This window comes from Gadus chalcogrammus, chromosome 23 (genome assembly GCF_026213295.1).
Source record: "Gadus chalcogrammus isolate NIFS_2021 chromosome 23, NIFS_Gcha_1.0, whole genome shotgun sequence".
NCBI lineage: Eukaryota > Metazoa > Chordata > Actinopteri > Gadiformes > Gadidae > Gadus > Gadus chalcogrammus.
Window position 1 is genome coordinate 20,203,410 of NC_079434.1, and position 12,238 is coordinate 20,215,647.

The 12,238-nt window shown below is 45.4% G+C and overlaps 1 protein-coding gene across 1 annotated transcript in view; it reads left to right on the forward strand.

The window, feature by feature from the left end:
- The window catches only part of LOC130377031 (cadherin-6-like), a 136,775-nt gene that overhangs the window by 20,428 nt on the left and 104,109 nt on the right, over window positions 1–12,238 (forward strand). The window lies entirely within an intron of this gene.

Here is a 12,238-nt window from a genome sequence, read left to right on the forward strand (position 1 = left end):
TCTTTCACCCGCTCTCTCTCTCTCTCTCGCTCTGTCTCTCTTTCACCCGCTCTCTCTCTCTCTCTCTCTCTCTCTCTCTCTCTCTCTCTCTCTCTCTCTCTCTCTCTCTCTCTCTCTCTCTCTGCATCTCTCGCTCTCTGTCTGTCAGCTTCTTTCTATGGTCTCAGTTTATGTGTGTGTCCGTATTTGTGTGCTCATAAATCAGTCATAGGACTAAAAACATGCACACTGCCTGTGTGTGTCTGAGTGCGTGTGTTTGTGTCTCTGTTTGGGTGAGTTGATTGTGCACCCATGCGCGCAAGTGTATGTGTGCGTATGAGTGCACGCGGGTGCACAGACAGACTGGAGTCTGTGTGTGTGTGTGTGTTTGTTTGTGTGAGTCTATATGAATGCGTGTACAGGCATGTGTGTGTGCCTGTGTGTGTGTTTGTTTGTGTGAGAGCATGCAAATATATGTCTGTGTGTAAGGGTTTATTACAGAGTATCAAGCAAGTGTGTGTGTGTTTGTGTGTGTGTACGTGTCTGCCTGAGCATGCATGTGTGTTAGCACATGTGAGTGTATGTATCTGCGTGTGCGTGTTTCATGTGTGTACAGGAGAACGATCGCACGTGTGTGCACCTCATCATTCTCTACAGGAGAAGCACAGAACAGCCAACGCATCTGGCGATATAGAAAGCAGGTGGAGGTCCACACGACCTCTACACTATGAACCCTCCACCCGACCTCCGCCGTGGAGCTGGCCCACGGCGTCCAATCGGAGCGCGGCGTCTGCCTCATTAGCATACGGTTTAATGAAGGCAAGGTGAGCCTGTGGCCCCGGCCCAGTCACACGGCGTTATGTCCTACGTCTGTCCGGAGGTGGGCAGCTCCACCTAGACCGGGGCTGTTGCGTTTCCATCTGTTTGTCTGTCTGCCGAAGGAATGTCTGTAGGCCTGAGTTTAGATGCTGTCTGTCTGTCTGTCTGTCTGTCTGTCTGTCTGTCTGTCTGTCTGTCTGTCTGTCAACCGATGGTATGTCTGTGTGCCTGAGTTTAGATGGTATCTGTCTGTCTGTTTGTCTGTATGCCGAAGGAATGTCCGTGGGTCTGAGTTTAAATAGTATCTGTCTGTCTGTCTGTCTGTCTGTCAACCGATGGTATGTCCGTGGGCCTGAGTGTAGATGGTATCTGCTTGTCTGTCTTTCTGTCTGCCTGCCTGATTGAAGATGGTATCCGTCTGTCTGTCTGTCCGTCTCTCTGCCAGTGGTATATCTATGCGCCTGAGTGTAGCTGGTATCCACCGTCTATCTATTCTCGTCGATGTTTGCCGCGTATCCATGGTTCCGTGGGTCCACTGTCAATCTGTTCCTATCTGAAGGTCTTACCGACTGATCAAACAACGTTTCATTTTGGTCTCGACCGCGACAGAAACGCTACGTTGTGCTGAAGCCCCGGTGAACCGTCACAGTGGAAGCAACATGGCCGACGTCTCGCCGTGCCGATGAAAGCGCCGATAATACATTTGTCTCTGTGCCTTTTGAGAACACGCAGGCAAACCATCTGTTCCGGGCCGCCCCAAGGTTACCGGCTTCTAATTGTCCCGTCTGTGGCGTTGGATATGCATAATTACTCTTTTAATAATCTTTACTGTATGGCTTGTGTTGTTTGGTTGGTTGTCCCGGCTTCTCGGAACTCTAAATGATGTCCACTCTCTCTCACACACACACACACACACACACACACACACACACACACACACATACGTACACACATACGTACACACACACACACACACACACACACACACACACACACACACACACACACACACACACAGACACACGCACACACACACACCAGGCGAGAGGATAATTAATGACCCGTTGGTTTGGCCGAGCAATGCTTCGCTAACGGTGAAAAGTTTTGTAGCACTTGTTTTTGGAGGATCTTTTTTTTTCTGTCCATATATTTGTGTTTGGCTCGCGATGGCTACGGCACATTGCCTCTGAGTCCTGAGAGTGCTTGTGTGCTTGACTTGAAACAAACGAGCGAGCGGTTACGTTCACAGAGAGAGGGAATATACACTGATGGCGGGTTGATCCTCAACCCCACGCTGAAAAAACTGTTCAACCGACAAAACCGATTTTTATCAGAGAAACAGAACCTAAATATACCGTAAATATCCGAAACGCGACTTTATGTGACGTATTGGAGCAACTCTAACATTATTTAAGCAACCAAGTTTTTTTTTTGTTTTAATATGTAATTATTTAGTATTTATTTATATGTTACAATCGTGTTATAATTCCTCAGAGAATAAGTGAAACTGCAGTTTCTTTGAAAAACACGACTGTGTAGAAGCATGAATGATTCAAACGTTAAGACACAAGGGACACCCAACTTATTTTTAGTCAATAATCATTCAAATTTATACATATCGGGATTTACTAAGCCACGTAATTGCGCTCTGGTTCGGGACGGGATAAGGGCGCGCGTGGAACATATTCAGAGTCAAAGTCTCCGAAGACAAAAGTGTTTGCAAAGAAGCAAAGTAAAATATGCAGGGAAGATGTGAAAATGCTGGGTCATACGGATAAATTATTCTGGGAAAGGAAATCCAGAGTATATTCGTACAGCTACTTAGTCAAGCATTTATATTTTATAAACATAAATATTTTTTATAATGAACAATTTGTTGATTATACGTCGATATGTAATATGTAATATCTGTGGTTACGTTTTGTGTCAACTGGCATTAAATTGAGACAACATTGATGCTCAACTGATCAACAAATAAATCGATACACAACTATGGACAATCCATGTAAAGTGATACCAAATGATGTCTCTAAAGTCTCTTGGTAGATTATCACAAATACTCAGACAAAGCATATGATTGACCGAAGGCTTTACAATAGTGACATAGCTATTCGGCTTTTTATTCATTCAGCCGATGCGTTCCCTCCATCGCGGCTCCCAGTGTACCCAGCGTCCGGTCGTCAGGGGGCAGGTAGCAGGTATGGAGGTGAGGGCATCTCGCTCCGGGTCCACTGCAGGCAGGCGTGAGGGATCGGACCCCAGGTCCGTTCGTCCGCTGGAAGTAGAGCAGCACAGCCTCGCCGCTGCTTAAATGAAAGCCGGGCTTACATCACACATGTTATTCCTGGCACAAAGACATGCCCCAGGGCCACAGCGAGGAGAGCCTCGGGGCAGATATACATATCCTCCGCCGCCATCGCCGGCGCTCTCCAGAGTTCTGTTGCCGCCAGACAACGCGCAGTAACGCTTTAGCACTTTACTCTCAGATCTGTTCCTGTTGAAGGATGGCGTAAACACGTCGATGTAATTACGATGACCAAAATACAGGACTTAAATGTGATAAAAAATGTGATGCATGTTAAGGTGGTTAATTCAAATGAGTTGAGGGTAGTGAGGGGTCATTGAGAACACAGCCCAGCTTCCTCTCTCGCTCGCTCTGACACAAACACAGACACACACACGCACACACACATACACACACACAAACACACCCACGGACCCACACACCCCAAAACACCCCCCCCCCCCCCCACACACACACACACACACACCCTTACCAACCAGGTCACGCGGGTCAGCGTTTGGCGATGGCATTCGCTGGGGGTACCGCGGGGGTCTGCTTATGCCCGCCGAATATCAGGGTCGGGGGGGTTAAAGGTCATCTGTGAAGACCGGAGTAAACCGAAGCTCAGACCGCCAAAGGCACACACACTACGGCGGATCCGTCCCTGAAAGAGAAGGGACCTCCCGCTGACCCCACAGACATTTACAAATCTTTTTTATTAAAATAATTCATAAAATTATGTGAAGAGTAACCGTGAGTACTAGGAGAAGTGCTAAAGTGCTGTTATTTTCATTAGCGTCATTATTGCAAGAAGGGGGATAAGCGGGATTCATGCGAGGCCCCCTGTCAGAGACGAGTGCGGCCATGATGTGCATCACCATGACAACGCCAGGAATCACCGGTGGGCAATTCAAAGAACCTGATTGGTTTGGTTCATAGTCCAAATAAAGGAAATTATAATCTCCATCATCGTCATGTGGCCAAGTGGAAGAAAAAGAGGAATTAAGGTAAATAACGAACGAGTGCTGTGTTTATGTTTGTGTGTTTATGTATGTTTTCGTTTCTGTCCCACAAACTTGTTGATGTTGATCTCGCACTGCAATATGCCTCTCAAGTTCCAAAACAAAAAGCAGCATACATTTCTGTATCACTTAAGCTGACACAAGGCAATTATAACACCAAACGACAAAACACCATCTTTAGACATTTATAATTGCAATCCCTGTCAAATCCTGTGTACACGACACATACGGATAGAACGAAATGTAGAATATAGATGCTGCATAACATGCAGTTCTCTCTTCGCACACGGGCGAAGAGAGAACCACAGCACTGCGGGATTCACAGATCATCATGACCCCGGCAAGGTCAAAGCTCAGGAGGAGTTAAACTTGTGAGCATTTAATTAATTCCAGAACGTTCCGCAGGTCCGATGCTTTCCGCAGACGGGGTGACTGCACTCCGCTCGTAAAGGTCAGACCAAAGCAAGGCAAAGGAGGAGCGAAGTGAATGGAAGAAACCAAATTTGTGCGAAATGTAGGAGTTCTTGTCACTACAGAGCAGGGTTGAAGGTCAGAGGCGAAGCATTTGTTCTCATCAGCCGATGCAGACGTTTATATCACAAAGGGCATGAGGACATTCTGGAGAATTTATTAATTTAGATTTCACCTCAGAGCTGTTTTTATAGGGCCGAGGCTGGCAGGCCTTATTGTCCATGTTTTGAATGAACGAATACAAAGAGGCAGGATTAAGGAGAATCTCTGTTTGGAAAGAAGTTTTTAACAGTATATACAGATGATCTTAGGCATTTTAGGGTTGTGTGTGTGTGAGCATGGATGTGTGTTTGTGTGTGTGTGAGAGAGCATTGCCGTGTGTGTGAGCATTCCTGTGTGTGTATGTGTTTGTGTGAGGGACGGTGTGGGTGTGTGTGTGAGCATTTCTGGGTGCGTCTATGTGTTGAGTTTTGCGCAAGACAAATCGTATCTGGTCCAGAAAGTGATTAATTTTGGCTTTTCGCTTCATGTTTGCTTTGGGCAAATTTTTCATTCAACCAATGTTATCAACAACATTCCACACATTGTCATTGTCCCAAAGATTGCGTCGCTTTAAGGAAACCAAAGTAATGATTTGGGCTGGATTGTGCCTTGGTTCTTGAGTGGTTTCTCAGATTCAACTGGCCGTAGCCTCCCTGTTAATCTTAGCTGCGTGGATGATTGTGTCTTTGGCATTTAGCTGGTAGATTCTGAAACAAAACAATTGATGACAGTAAACAGTTTCTCGTGAAGCTTAAGTGCTAAACATCACATTATTTTTTTACATGAGTCTACTGCTATTATCTTTTGGCTTAGCGCAAAGGAAACAAATGTACAAAAAATTAATGATCATTTCGAAGAACTACCACTAATACGAAAGATAAACACTCAAAAGTACGCACATGTCAGCACAATCCTTGGAAACAGACTCAGCACAACTTGTATGCAGCCTCTGCGCTATTTTTAATCACCACTCAGGGTAACTTTAGTAAACAAGAGCATCCTACAACTTCATTCACTCAACGTTTTTCTCACTCAAAACACTGGATATCTTAAAAAAAAAAGCAATACCCTGCCAGACTTTGGCCTTTTCAGCCCCCCCTTCCCTACTTATCCGCCGTCGGCCCCTAAGAAACACAGATGGTATCCAAGCAAGAGAACCCCATGTTGAGTTCAAAGACACGCCAAAAAGAAGTCTCCGTGTTTACTTTCAGTGTCTCATGCGTTGAAGCTGCATCAGCAGGGGGGGGGGGGGGGGAGGGGGGGGGGAGGCGATGGGGTTGGTGTTTGTGTGTGTGGGGTGTGAGGGGGGGTTGGTTGATAGGCAGCCGTATGACTTTCAATCTCTCCAGGAAATGCAGGGCTTCTCTTTTGCCTGTGATTTTCCCACCTTTATCCGTCTCAAAACACCAACCCTAAGAACATGAAATCACACTGCGCCGCTGGCTCTGAAGTGCTTCACTCGGTGGAACTTTGGCTTGTGGACTTACTGTGAGCATCATGGACTCACAATCCATGTGTTCTTTGGGTCCTGGTAATATTGTTGGATGATTTTCAAACCACAGAGCTGCAGAGCTGTTGTTTCGTTTCCTGTTTCGTTCAAGATAAAAAAATCCTCTTGCACAAAAGATCTTTCCAATGTTATATTCAATTGGAAACCATCAATACAACATTATGTTGAGTGGATTAGTCTCGACTAGTGTATGTCTATAATTCAATAACGTTGTGTTATAGACATCTATATAACACAATTACATTTTGTGCCAACGAACCCAATGATTGATGATGTATATTTTTGGTGCTGGATTTCACTCTGCATTAAGATAATTTTTGGGCGTCCATTTCCTGACAGAATAAGCAAATACCTCTCAGACCTGCATTCAACCCCGCAATTGAGCTCAGGGCTGCCGACCTCAAACCACTGTGACAGAAGTAGCGCGACTCAGAATATTAAATGGCAGACATACAGGGTTAGACCACTAGTAAATACTTAGGAACACTAATGCATTCCCCTTATCAAAGAGTTTGAAACTGTTAAGCATTCATGAAAACAGTGGAGCATTGCACATATATTTGACCTTGTGTACACATCTGAAAATGTTGTTTCTCCACACAAACACACAAAGTACAGCTATCTCTTCCAATAGTTTGTTGGGTTCAGAGCAACCGCACAGCAGCAATCGGGGGTAGATAAGAGCATTCCATTCCAATAAATCAATTATTGATCCTTCTGTCTATATAAACCTAGATAGATGGATGAAGAAATACACTGATAAATAAATGAACAGTTAGGTAAATGTACTGATGAATAAATAAATGAACGAAAGAAAACCAAATAAACGACCATAGTACCGATAAATAAATAAATGAACGAAAGAAAGAGAACGAAATAAATGACAATAACGCAAACAAAAGCGCGCGAGGACCGGAACGCCTGGGCCCTCCTGCTGGGGCTGGAGCCGAACGCCATCAGAGGGTGTAAACGCCGCCGCCCGGGGAGAGAGGGGGTGGGGGGTGGGGGGGGGGGCACCCCTCGTCTCATTGTGATGCCAGAGAGGAACCCGCCGGCTGTTTATCTGCAAGGCAAACATTAACACACCCTCCGCTTACTGCAGCTCCAGAGACGCTGCCACAGCCCCAGAGACGCGGCGAGCGTGCAGCTTCCAAGACGCCAGCGACCACCGTGCTGCTGGGGGTCTTAGAGTTCAGCCTGGGGGGGGGGGGGGGGGGGGGGTCGTGATGAAGGTGGGGAGAATAGGGAATCAGAGGAATCTTACAGAACGAACCACAGATAAGAGGGCCCTTGTCATGGCTCTTGTTGATGGGGGAATAAGAAATGGCATTTCTCGGAAGGAGTTTAATTTTATTTCAAAGTGGACCGGAAGGAACGTTAATTTCACCGCTGAAGTGCACTGCTTTAACGTTGTTAACATGTATTCCAGGCGCTTTTATCCGAAGGGACATTCAAGTGTGAGGATGACAACAATCAAAACAAGTATAAGCTGCTTTCTGCACACGCAAATTACAGGAAAAAACTGCGGGACAGAATGGAGACTCAATCTGCCGTTTTTCTTTTTATCAATTTTCACGTGAGTGGTTGTCCGACGATTTGAAATCACAACACAAAGAGACAGAGGCAGAGTGAACAACACAGGCGTGTTGCATCAGACCAGACATCAGGGGCCAGACCGTGCCCAGCCAGAGGGTCCATCTGGCCGTCTGCCCTTTACAGTAGAGGCAGCAGACAAAGTGACCTCCCCCTGTCCTGATCTCCTGTCAGGGTGGTGCACAGAGCTCTCCAAAGTCCGGCCGACCCCCTCCCCTCCCCCCGGAAACCAGTCCTTTCCTGGATACCCCGGGTGGAAGTAGATAAAGGAGATAGGCAGTGCGTTGGCAGCAACGATCCCCCAACTGGCAGCTCTGAGCGGGCCAAGGTCCCAGGAACATCCCGGATTATTGGGGATAACCAGAATGTAATTGGAAATAGGATGATGATCACGGCGGAAGCGCGGGCTGGATCTCTTTCATGGTCGACGGAGAAAAAAAATATCTCAGTTATCCGCTCCTCCTGAATGGCTTTAAATATTATAGTATATTAATCCCTCCGTCTCTTTCTCTCTCTCTGTCTGGTATTTCGTGAGGCCAGGTGTGTCTGCGTATGAATCCATCTATGTCGAGGTTTTTAAAATATCTAGGGCAGAATGACGGAGAGGAATAGATAAAGTACGAATGGAAGCCAGGGGGGATGGGGAAATTAACCAGGAAGGGAGATTATATCCCGGGGCCAGTGTTTTGTTGCTCTTTTATATCCTGGATCAAATCATTCATTCATAATAGATACGGGGCCAGATTACGTCGGTGGAGATATATGGGGCTGTCTGCTGGGAAAAGAATGTTCTTCATCTAAATATGCAAACGCTCTTGATAACGGAGATAACGGGGCGCGTGCCACACCACGGCGGGCGCACTCATGCAAGGTTGGCCACCCATTCGGCCACAGAGAGCTAACGTCGTAATGACAATGAGGCACTCATCAGCTTCTGCAAAAGACTCAAGAATCACTCCTTCACCCAGAATCTGCACACCCTCCTCCACTTACTCCTCTTATTGTATTTTGTACATCCTGCCACTTCAAATAGTACCCATCATTGTGGAGCGTCTTATCCTTGTTATCTTTGTTTTATACGGGGAATGGGTTAACCTAGTGATTGTTGGTGCTTGGCAATTGGTTCTATGAGCGTCCTTAATGTACCTACAGCGATATATATTGTTCTTTCTCTTTCTTCTGACAAATTTACTTATTGCAAGTCGTTTTGGATGAAAGTATCTGCTAAATGCCTTTCATGTAAAACGTAAATGTAATGTAAAATGTGCAAGTACAATGACATCATCCTGTATTTCTCTCTCTCACCAAACTCTTTTTCTGTATCACTCTTTTACACTCCTTTCTCCCATTCAAACGCGGCAATCTGCAAAACGACATCCAAATGCATGTATTCTTTTTCAGGCCCATTGTTGTTGTGGTGTTGTTCTGTGTGGGGGGGGGGGGGGGGGGGGGGGGGGGCGGTGTTTAGACAGAGGGAGAAAGAGACAAAGGGAATGACCACAGGGTGTTGTGCTGGTGGAACTTTCTCCTTCTCTGTGGGTTGATTAAATTCTTGGGAGAGATAAGCTTAGCGACACTAGATACCCCAGCGGACAGTGGATGGAAGGGTAATCTCATTCTCTGCGGTGATGCATCTGAAGTGACTCCCTTCTTTCTTTTTCTGTGGAACGGGGGGGGGGGGGGGCGGGGGGTGGTATCATTTCAGATCACTCCCACGGTTCCAAGGGCAAGAACAGTTCCCCCCCCATCGAAGCTGGGGCCCATTGATTGCTCTGCGATTTGATTAAACTCTGGGCTGTGCTCAGAATGTAAGACAATAGCATTGAGATAAACTCACCTTTCTCTCCTCAGGCTGCGTTCTTAATGCGGTTTGACGCTGCAGCCGGGCACTTCTCAGACGCGATACCTCATCCTGAGACGTTTCTGGTTAACGGCAGGGCATTTTTCGCTCGCCCAGACTATAGGGCGTTTCGGAAAATCAGATTGACTGTTAATGTGAAGAAGAAGCCATTAGCAACACATTTAGAAAAAGTTATTTTCTGCAGCCCTGTCTTCTTCCGCTTGCTCATTTTTTAGGCAAGAGTATTAAACAAACGAAAGTGAAAAGCAGCAGTGAAAAACCCTGGATGGATTCTGTTAAAGCGGCTCGTACCTCGTCTGTAATTATTAAGGTCTAATATTTAGAGGAGGTACGTGAAAGTAAACTCTGCCTGGGGTTGGCGGTAACCTCCACCACTCTGTGAAGGGTCACACGCTCCCCCAAAGGCCAACTCCGGCGTAAATCAGGCCAGGAGTCCATCCAGGCCCAGCCTATGGCCGGAGACTCCCTCTCTCTCTCCTACTCCGTACCTCATTAGTGCTCTCCCTATACGAGTCTATTCCCAGTAGATTACGAAACCCCAGGCAGGGAGCGAGAGGAGGAGGGGGGAAGAAAAACACTAATTGATGAAGCAGCAGTACTACTGTTGCGGTTTCTGACCGCTCCAACGGGAATGCAGAAGAACAGTTTCAAACCGAAAATCTTCTACTGTATTCATACATCTGTCCGTTAACTGGAGACAGCAGGGTGCCAGAGTCTAATAGATTTTCCTCGGAGAAAGGAGGTCTTTAAGTGACTCTGTCCTTTGTCCGCCCTTTCCCCGGGAGCAGTGAAAAAATAAAACACCCTCACTTTGCAATGAATACAATATTTTAAAAAAAATGCAGTGTAGAAGTTTCCGAAAATTATGGGCAAGGGAAGGTAAAATGATACGAAGGGCTTTTGTCTCAGGGAGGTGAATGGGAGGTGGGTGGATTATGTTGTCATGAGGCGGCTGAGTGAATCAGGGGGTCCGCAGAGTCGTACTCGCATCCCCGGTCGGAAGATAATTATCCTCCACGGGGTGTGTCCTCTAAGAAGAGTGAGGGTTTGAGTATCGCCCAGACAAAGATTTTTATTCATGTGCAGTTAAATATGAAAAGCCCCAGCCGTGCTGAGACAGTGGTTCCTCTGTATGCAGAATGATTGCCTCATTTCTCATTGGCGATAATCCACCTATTTTGTGTTTTCTGTTCTGCGACCTCGCCAACCAACCACACCCCCCTCCGATTAATAATATAACTGATGCTCCAGCGATTCTTTGTCCTAATGATGACAATTATCCTGGAATCACACCAATACGAACGTCTCGAGACACTGCTCATCACTCGGCTCGGGATACTAATTGTCGGGATTGTTATTAATTTTGACGTTACGCTCCAATTTGAGATTGCAACGCATTGATTTGGGTTTTGGTTTCGTTTTTTTAAATTTCTTTGCATTTTCCATCATGGAGGATTTACAGCGCATTGATCACACCTGAATAACTATGGTTATAGCTAATTAAAGAATGAGATCGTAATTAAGATAACAAGCCTGTTTTCAGATGGAAAAACATGTTACCCTCTCTCTCTCTCCCTCTCTCTCTCTCTCTCTCTCTCTCTCTCTCTCTCTGTGTCTCTCTCTCTGTGTCTCTCTCTCTGTATCTCTCTCTCTCTTTGACTCTCTCTCTCTTTGACTCTCTCTCTCTTTGACTCTCTCTCTCTCTCTCTTTGACTCTCTCTCTCTCTCTCTCTCTCTCTCTCTCTCTCTCTCTCTCTCTCTCTCTCTCTCTCTCTCTGTATAAATATTAAAACAAAATATTTACCAAGACACTGTTTATGAATAGTGTTTTTTACATTAATTTTCTCTGTATACATATTTATATTTTTTATTTACAAAATATCTGTGCATGAATAGTATTTATTTGGTCTTGGAAACTTCTCCACTCTGCACCACCTTTTATTAAAACGTTTTTTCATTTCCAACCTTATTTAGTTTTTATTATTCTTTTTTTTCGGGATAACTTTTGAATTCATCTTTTTCGTACAGGTCCGTATTGAGCAGTGGTCATTTTCTTGTAGAGAGAAAGAAACAACCAAAATCGGGGGAATTACACAAGGCTCACCGACTCTCACAGCACAGTTTATCATCCCTCTATGATGGCCCTGCCAAGAGTTGGGTTAAAATCTACAACATCCTTAAAATCATAAAAATAACATTATGAACTCCGAAGGCTTCAGTTGCGAATAGCTTATCTTTAGAGGGCTAGAATATATTCCAAAGGGGAAAAGGTGAACATTGGTTTGGATGGGGAAAAAAATAATACGGTGGATTTATTGATAATTGCAGCAACGTACCCTGGCTTCACTGGTCCGTGCATATCCACCAGAACATATCCTGTCCGACTTCACAAGGAAACCATTGGCTGATACATAGATACCAGCAATATAAATGTCTCAATCAATAGCCATTCAACAAACCTATCGCAATACTTCACTGGGCACGTATTTACATCTTTGACAGTTAATCTTAAAAGCTTTTTGGGTGTTGAGGTAACAATATCATTGAAATGTATCTTGTTTGCAAATGTGTGAAGGCGTGCAAAACGTCAATCTCCAGAATGTAACTGCATGTGTGAATAGTGAAAATTACTAGCAACACCTGAAAGGTTATCCCAG